The sequence below is a fragment of the Takifugu rubripes genome, chromosome 2 (assembly GCF_901000725.2).
Source record: "Takifugu rubripes chromosome 2, fTakRub1.2, whole genome shotgun sequence".
Classification (NCBI taxonomy): domain Eukaryota; kingdom Metazoa; phylum Chordata; class Actinopteri; order Tetraodontiformes; family Tetraodontidae; genus Takifugu; species Takifugu rubripes.
The window spans coordinates 7127028-7135796 of NC_042286.1; the positions used below are offsets into that span (position 1 = coordinate 7127028).

The 8769-nt window shown below is 47.9% G+C and overlaps 1 long non-coding RNA gene across 1 annotated transcript; it reads left to right on the top strand.

Moving 5' to 3' along the window:
• Nucleotides 1-483: 483 nt before the first annotated feature.
• LOC115248892 (uncharacterized) lies at nucleotides 484-4004 on the top strand. The gene is made up of 3 exons (XR_003887618.1): nucleotides 484-545; nucleotides 3308-3448; nucleotides 3669-4004. It is a non-coding gene; the product is annotated as an uncharacterized lncRNA (long non-coding RNA).
• The last annotated feature ends 4765 nt before the right edge of the window (nucleotides 4005-8769 follow it).

The window sequence follows — 8769 nt, forward strand, 5'->3', positions numbered from 1 at the left end:
AGTCCTGCAGTGGTTATTGTTGAGGGTTCTGGCTGCGGACAGAGAACCAGGCACTTCCCAGAATAAGAATATTACTCTTATTAGGATAAACATGAACAACTGTGATGGTTTTAAAAGGAAGAGTTCAGCCTGCAGGGAAGGTTTCCTGCCCACCCCCCACTTGCTGCATGTCTGTGGAGACCAGCAGTCGAGGTTCTGGGTCCATCAAGTGTCAATGGTGAAACCGTAGCTTTTAAACGTGGGACTGAAGAACAAAACTGCGTCGGTCTTGAGCTCACAGCCTGGTAGTTGGAACCATCGCTGTCTTACTCGACTCGGCTCTGAGATTGTCAAGGTTGTTGCCATTTTCTGCAAAGAATTATGGGGTGATAAGGCGTTGCTGACTGTCCGGCGCTACGAGATGACCTAATTACCCACTAATGAGCTACACGGCTCCACAGCTGAGCACCGGTGCACACGGCCGGCACCACTGGGCCTGCTTGTGTTCAGGCTCAGGTAGGGAAGCTGCCTTCTAACCTCTGTGGTTGTGACGTGTTCCTTGTTGAGTGAGTTGGCTTTGTTTCTTTAATGCAACTGTTTGGAAAGGGAAAGGAAAACTTTGGTGATTAAATATAAGATTGTTACTTCATTCTTATTCATGTTATATTGGCACAAAGCAAAATTGATAAGCAGAATTGCATTTTGTAGCACAGCAGATTCCCCTGGAGCAGGGAAACAAAATGGGGCAGTTTTAATGAAAATGCAATTACATTAGCTTCAATTTTCTGTTCAATTGAGATAAAAAAACGCTCATTTGGATTCAAAAATCAAATCTGTTGGGGTTTTTTTTCATGTCAAACACGGTGGTGATGGTATCTTTCCACGCAAACACTCGACTGGACAATCCTCACAAACACGTCTGCTTATGAAATTGCTCGTTTGATTGTTGGGGAAAGCAAATTCCCTCGTCTGCACACTCAGATCAGAGAGTTTGAACTGCTAAAAACTAGAAGTATTCGTTGTTTTGCTTGTCCGTACGACCTGTTTGTGCATCTGTCCTGAGAAGGATGCTCGTTTGAAACAATCGGCACAGTTCGGGTCCTCCCATCCCTCTCGGGGGGGCACACGTGAATGCACACTCGCCCCGTGACTCTGCAACCAGGAAGTTGTCTTGGTTGGCCCCAGAAGCAGCTTTTCTCTCTTTGAACATCAGTTCCTCCAGCACATGCTTATAAATCACAAGTGTAAGAGGGAGGAGTCCCCATGGTGGGGAAGGGGGGGGGGGGGGGGGGGGATGTATCATTTTGCCAAATAAAGACGATAAATTGCACAAAAGAGCTGAGGGGAGAAGGTTGCAGGTTTCTGATGAGCCCTGGAGAGCAGCTCATGCAGAAGAGTCAGATTCTCAGCCCCCCCTTTTCACCAGCAGCACTCTTCTGGGTGCAACAGAACAACACGTGCACTTTTTCACTGTACACGTAGCCTACAGCAGATCAGTGGGCTGTAAAACCCATACAGGGACCTGATCCCATTTATTTCCCCCTCTCACTTCCAATCCTCTCCTCCCTGGAGGTTTTCTGACCCCCCCATCATTCCTCCAACTCCTCTCCCAGGATTCTGGTTTCCTGACCTTATCAGAATCGCTGCAGATGAATGTTCCTGCCTCTCCGCACCCTTTGGGTCACCTCTCTCTTGTCTTCAAAAGACCCCACCACAACCTCCTCTGTCGGGGGCGTCGCAACGGCCCCCCTCCCTGCCTGCGCCTCAACAGAGAGGCTCGATAAGACTTGCTGTCATTATTGCGAGGACGGGCTGAGAGAAACGGATAAAATCTATATTCACTCCCTCTGTTGTGCCACGCGATAACCACAGAGGCCAAGCTCCTCTTTACAAAGCTGTCTAAACGAGGCCACGGCTAAAAGCCCAGAGAGCCTTTTAGTCGGGCCTCGCCACAGCCAGCACGTCAATACGCTACAACCACAGGCTCCGAGAGCTTTAAAAAAACTCAACAATGAGCGGAGGAAACACACACATGCCCTCGGGCCAAAACATCACACACACACTTTGTGTGTTCTCTGGTCTCAGACAGCATGTGTGCATCTGTCTGCAGCCGTCAGCCGGCGCTCGATTACACCGGGTTGAAAGAGGAGGAATGCAGGAGAGTTTTAAGGTCATTTTATTTCTAAAATTACACAAAAGACGCCGGGGAAATGGACTGAGGTGGTCAGGCAGCGGCCAGCACGAAGAGACGTGGTCGCAGCGGAGAAAACGAAATAAAATAAAGAAAAGTTTAAGTGTAACTTAACTACCTTTTATGGAAGAGAAAGTTCACCTAGTTGCTTATCTGCATATAAAATAGGTCCTAAATTAACTATAAATATGACAAATAAGTGGGGAGTAATGTTGCTGCTGGTGGATGAAGGCCTCTCCCTGCAAACAAGAGAACTGTTCCAGCAGTGGCCACTGGGGGCGCTAGATGCGCCTGTTTGTCTGTCCGATCATGTAAGAATTTCTCTTGCATTGCTGCCGCACATTAAATAAAGTGACGGATGAGAGTTTCGAGGTATGACCTCGACATCAGATTAAACTGTCAGTGTGTCTGCTACATCAGCATAACAGATTCTAGGCTTCGTGGCACTCGTGGGCACCCGTGTCAGACTTGCATTTGGAACTATGCAAATTTGCAGAGATCATATTAATGAATGTGTTGACTTGAAAGGCAGCTGTGGCTCCACGCTTTGAGGGCCGCTGGTACCTCCCACACAGTTGTAAACCAAGTGCGCCCACCAGGGAGCCGAGCTGATCAATAACAAGTAAATGATGAGCCCCCAGTCCAGCTTTAAGCTTCAGGAATTCTCTCTATTTACAATTGGAATATCTTGGTTAAGTCCCACTGGCAATAAGGTGCAGATGGCTGCTGCAGTGTACCTTTTAAAAACAATATTGTGACAGGGCAGCTGCAGTGCGGGTCAGTGGTTCTGTGATATGGCTTCGATCTACAACAGATGGGCCCTGCAGCAGCACTGGAAGTCCCCTGGTAACAGGACAAAAAAACAACACTGATCCCTCTGTTTTGTTTTGTTTTTTTTACATCCAGGAAGTGTTTATTTGAGCAACTCCTCCAAACTCATCATCTAATGACAAGAGAATCCCCCAGATACAAGAGAAACATTGGGTTTTTGGCAGAGACGGGCTCAAATGCCTCCGAGTTTTAACTGAATTTCAGTGGAAACTCAATTTGGAGTGAATAGAAGACAGAAAATTCAAACCCACACAGCTGACACGCTTATTAGAAAAATACTAATGATGTCGATGCACCTTTTATCAGCATAAACCAACCGCTGCTCCGACCACATCTGGTTGGAATTCACCCTGAATTCAGCGGGGAGGCTGTTGCTGTTCAGCCTGGGTCTCCGGGGGAACGTGAGCCAGCACATGTGTCGGAGGGAACGCCTGATGAGAAAACAAGGTGTGGACCCGGGCCTGAGCGTGAGAAAGAACAGTATCATCGGCATATTTCTCCCAAATATAAACTTAAAGGAGAGAGGAGGTGCTGCTGGACCGAAGGGGCCCTTAAAAATGTCCATTTGGTGGGGTCAAGGCTCTATTTGGGGCTCTAACGAATCCTAATCTGTTTGTTGGCACACGAGAATTGGTTTGATTCATGATTCTGACAGTATTTCTTTCAGACCGCGACGAGTTCATGTTGGGAATCCAACAAGTGACCAGGCGAGCCAGGTCTCGTGCCATCTGCCAAACATGAGGGCTCCAAATGGGCGCCGCCCGCGATGTTCGAGCGGCCATTAGGACCATTGATTGCTCTACTGGGCCATATAACAGCATCGGAGCATGAGGGCATTTTATGGCACCAGATGTAACCTGTGGTGCCTTCGCTGTTTGTCTGCGATACCAGAATGGGCACTTTGACACCGGCTCTCCATTCACGTGTCGGCACCGTCAAACACGTTTCTCCAAACACAGATGCGGCGTCTTTGACGGCACCCTGCTTCATCGGGGAGCTTCAAACAGCAGAATAAATGTAACTTTTCAAAGGAATGTGAGCGGGTGTCACATATTTCTTAGTTGGTGACATTTTAAACTGCCTCTTGATGCATAAATCTGCCTCCTTTTGTGTCGCTGACACATGTTATCAGCTGCTTTTTGAAAGACAAACAGGTGAAATTCCGAGGTTTATATTTTTGCCGTTCCCTCAGGCTCGACGCTGCGAAATCCCACACAATAAACGCAGCCCGAGTCCAACATGTTGTCCAGACACGGTAGCTTGACCTCCCAAGAACAAAACTGCCAGCACAAGTCCCGAGATTAGTCATTTTTTAGCGGTACATGTTTCAATCGATGGAAATGTCATCAGGGACAAACCTATTTTCCTCGGCTTTGTCCTGGATAAATGTTGTTCAATCCCACACCGTCAAATCCCCCCTTCTGCCTTCAAACGGAGAACCCCCCCCCCCACCCCATCCCACCCCCTGGTCCTCTCCTCACACATGGATGCCCTCACACACACACACACACACACACGCATCACCTCAAAGATTCCATCGCGGGTGATACACGAGGAAAGGTGCAGCCGCTGCTGATGCAGTTTGTGTCGGGTATGGATTTGTCAAGTGGTGATGAATCCGGCATTTTAAAACCGTAACCCCATCAATCTCCCCGCTCCTGCTAGCGGCTAACGCATCGCACCTGAAAGACACAGAATCCATCTGAGGCGTTGGTGACGGAAGCCGAACCGTCACAGGAACTCGTCTGGTGATGACCGCGTCCACGTGCACTCCGCATGGGTGCAGGCGCGTGAGCAGGCGGAAGCGAGACAGCGGGCGCATTTCCACGTGATTCCGGGCTTCAGACACACAAACAACTTGACATTTGGCGGTGAATGAAAACGGTGTGAATAGATGGGAAAGTGCTGCAGGTAATCGCAGCGGCGCAACTGAGGGGGGGGGGGGGGTTATGCTTCCTCCCACAATTCGCGGTGACATGTTTATGAATATTTGGGCTCTGCGGGGGCTGATCGCCGAACTCTTCCAATCGATGACAAGGGTTGCGTCACGCGGGACGTTTAGCGTTGCTACGGAAACCTTTCATGGGAGCCTGACAGTTAAATGAACTTTCCCAGTTTGGATTTAGTAGAGTGTCTTGACGTACGTGTGTGTGTGTGTGTGTGTGTGTGTGTGTGTGTGTGTGTGTGTGTGTGTGTGTGTACGGGCAGGTGGCCATGACTGGCACCGTCCTCTCTAAGGATGTGTTTGAATACAGAGGACTGCTGTTAATGGAGGGTCTGTCTTTCTGTTTTTCACATCCGAGGAGCTATACACCCCCCCCCCCCCACAGTGTGCTGGCGAGGCATCCGGTCCCATCACACCGGGTCGCTCTTCCTGCAGATCACCAGGGTGTCGAGGCTTTTCTTGCCACAGCTCGCCGTCCGAGCCAAGAGGAAGAATGGGAGAGGGATGGATGGATGCGCAGGGGAGGAAATGATATCAGGGTAATGGATGCATGTCTGTGCGGGCAAAAACATTGGTTTTGAGAGGGGAATACGACACCAGGGGAGGAAGCAAAATGGCCTTTTTAACAATATCCTCCTTTTGTTGGATGGTAAGCCGTCCCCGTGGGCTGAGGAAGATCAGCCTTTCATAATACATCTATTTTCTGTTGATGGGTTACAGCTAAATTGAATCATAACCAGCTTCTAACCTTTTCTGGAGGCAAAGACCAAAATATTTCTGCATCAGATCAGCATTTCTACACGTCATTGTTTTCATGGTGAAAACTGCAGCGGGTCCTCATTATCGTCACACTATGGTTGAGTGTTGGCGTTTGGCTGGTTCTCCTACTAAGATATTACCCCTTAAATATTAAACTGGATTATAACCTGGACCTGAGTGCAAAGTTTGGACCAATTTTCGAGAATAAAGTCACTTAAATCCCTCAAGGTTGTGAAAAAGAGGGTGCGTTGAAGGTCTGTGAAGAAGTGAAGTTTTTTTTTTTTTAAATTGACTGTCATTATAAACCAGAGATGAGCCTCGTTTCACCTTAAATCAGATTAAATTAGTCTGAAACTTCTTAATTTTGAAACTGAATTAATGAAGGTCACTGAAATGATGAAACCACTGGAAACCTGGTGGCTGTTTGGAGGCTGACTCAGCACAGCTCCCCCGATGACGCTTCAGTCCGGAGGATCTGAGTCTCGCCGGAGAGCAGCCACACGTAGAAACCTGGTGTTTATCCTCTGAGTCAGTTTGGATCAACCCCGGGAAGGGCGAGGCTGCAAAAATTCAAGAATTCTTGATTGCCTCGGTGTTTCCGTGCAATCCTCCCTTCCACTGGGCTGCTGCTCCTCTGCACCCATCAAAGTGAGTCATTACGGAGTTCCGGCGCTCCGTAAATCCTGTTGTTCTTCACGCACAACCAGCCAACTCCTGTTAGCAGCTCAAGAATTCAGTTTGCGGCCATCCTTATCTCTGAGTGCTCTTATTTAGACTTTCAGCGCAGCCCAGCAGGGCTCTGCGGGGGGGCTGGCAGACAGGCGCTACCTGAGAGCGGGAGCCTGTGAGCAACAGACATCCCAGCTAGATAAATGTGTGTATGCACATATGATTAAAAACACACTCTTCAGCAAGATTTCTAATCAAGAACATAGCCAGAGGGCTATTTGTGCGTGCTGTTACTGAGGACTTGAAGCTTTTCTGGCTTCCCTTCTCGCACCAAGCAGCATGTTGATTAATGACATCACATCCTTTTCTTCTGATTTCTAACGGCAGATCGAGTTTCCTGTTTCTTTGAACTTCTGGCTTCCGTTTTGTGATGGTGGAGGAATCCTGGGTGGCGTTTTTTGTTTTTTAAACGAATGATTTGCCTCAGAATTGAGCAGTCAGCCAAAGGTGCGAGTCAAAGGGCTGAGGGGAGCCTGTGGAAATGGAAATGATGTGGATGCTGGAATTATCTGTCCGATTAGCTAAAGAAGCTAATTTCATATTTCTTATTTCATATTAATTTATATATTTTAACTTGAATTTTTACTAATTGCCATTACATTTGTGGTTGATTTGCCACAAATGTACCTCAGAACACTGCAGATATTCTTAAATTCCAACCTCTCATCGTCAGTCACAGATGATTGATAGTAAAGACAATAATTAGTGAGGTTCTGCAGTGGGATGGGGGGGGGGGGTGGGGGGCGGTGCACACGTGGAGAAAAGGACTTGATTCCAGCTCATTTGCATGACGGGCCTGTGCGGGTTGCTCCTCCAGTTTCCTCCCACACTCCCAAAACATGCACGTTAGCTCCATTAGAGACCTCTAATTGCCCTCAGATGTTAGTGAAGGGGGTGCCTGTGACCTCCCCCCCATCACTGCAGACCCCCCCCTCCCCGTGACCCTGACTCAGAGATGGGATGATGGACTGGTGGAGGTGCAGAGCTGCAGCCGGGTGCATAAATTGAAGTCTACCTTTGCAATCACAGACACGTTTGCCACGTTTTGAACAAACACTCACATATTACTGATGTTCCCCGTCTCCATATCTCCCAGTTGAACAGTTTTCCCATCAAGCGCTCCTCCCTTTCACCCCCCCCTGAGTGTTTGTGACGCACTTGTCTGACTAATCCAGAGCTCCTGCTGTTTGAGGATTAATACGCAGCATTGTTCCATAACACCAATTATTAAATTCAATCGATTGGCAGCTTAATCAGAGGAGATAATTGGACCAGCATGTGAATGTTAATAAGCCTGTGAAGCCAAAGAAACATAAATCTGTTATCAGGCTGCGTATCACCGCCAGCAACCGCACGTCCACGTGCAAAGAGGCGCACACGCGTGACAAAGAAAGATGAAGTTCCGTGTAATTAGGCTCTAATTTGACGTGTGTAACGCTGATCATCGAGGGTGGGAGTGAGAAGTGAATGTCAGTATGAAATTAGACAGATGTGGAAGGTTTGTTTGTGTTCTTCTGTTTTTTTTTTTGTGTTTTACCCCGCGTCAGCACTCTCCGCAGCCAGCTTTATTCTGGCAATCAGCGACATCATTAGCAGGCGCCGAGGACGGAGCGCGACCTTCTCACCTGTCAGAAGTCACGCCCACCTCATTTCCTGCCGACTGTCGTTTGCTCAGGTCCCTGCTGGAGGTTCATTAATAAGGCGACGTGACGACACAGCAAATTGCGTCGCCACGACGGGACAAAAATGCGAAAAAAACCCAGTGATTAAAGTAGTTTGTGGATGTCAGTAAATGCCTGTGACAGCTGGACGAGGATTAACCCTCGCAGTAGCTTGGACCAACCCCGATTTGTCCGTTTCCATAGATAAGCAGCTACTTCATCCATATCAGCTCGCTGTGGCAGCATGAGTGTGTAATCACGAGAATATTAGCTTCTGTATCTTTGTTTATATAACTACATAAATAGTATTTCTGCAAATGTTGACGTGAAGGTTTGCTGGTATTCCTCGGCAGCTACGTTATAATCAATTATTTTATGGCGGAAAAGTTAAACACAGTATTCCGGCGCTAATCTATCTACAATAATGAACCATTTTGACTCCTTTTAGCCTGTCATGGTGTTTTCAGCCCTGGTTTCCATCAATTCCCAGGGGAGATGAGGATGAGCTCTTCTATTCTAGAGTAATGAAGGAACATTTTCGCCTGCGTTCAATCATCTACAGCAAATAAAGAATCAAAATGCTGCATATCTTCATAAATGCTCCCACTGCGGGTGTGTCTGATGGAAGATTTGAGAGCCTGATTGGTGGGTGACAGTGTCAGGGGGCCGCGGCT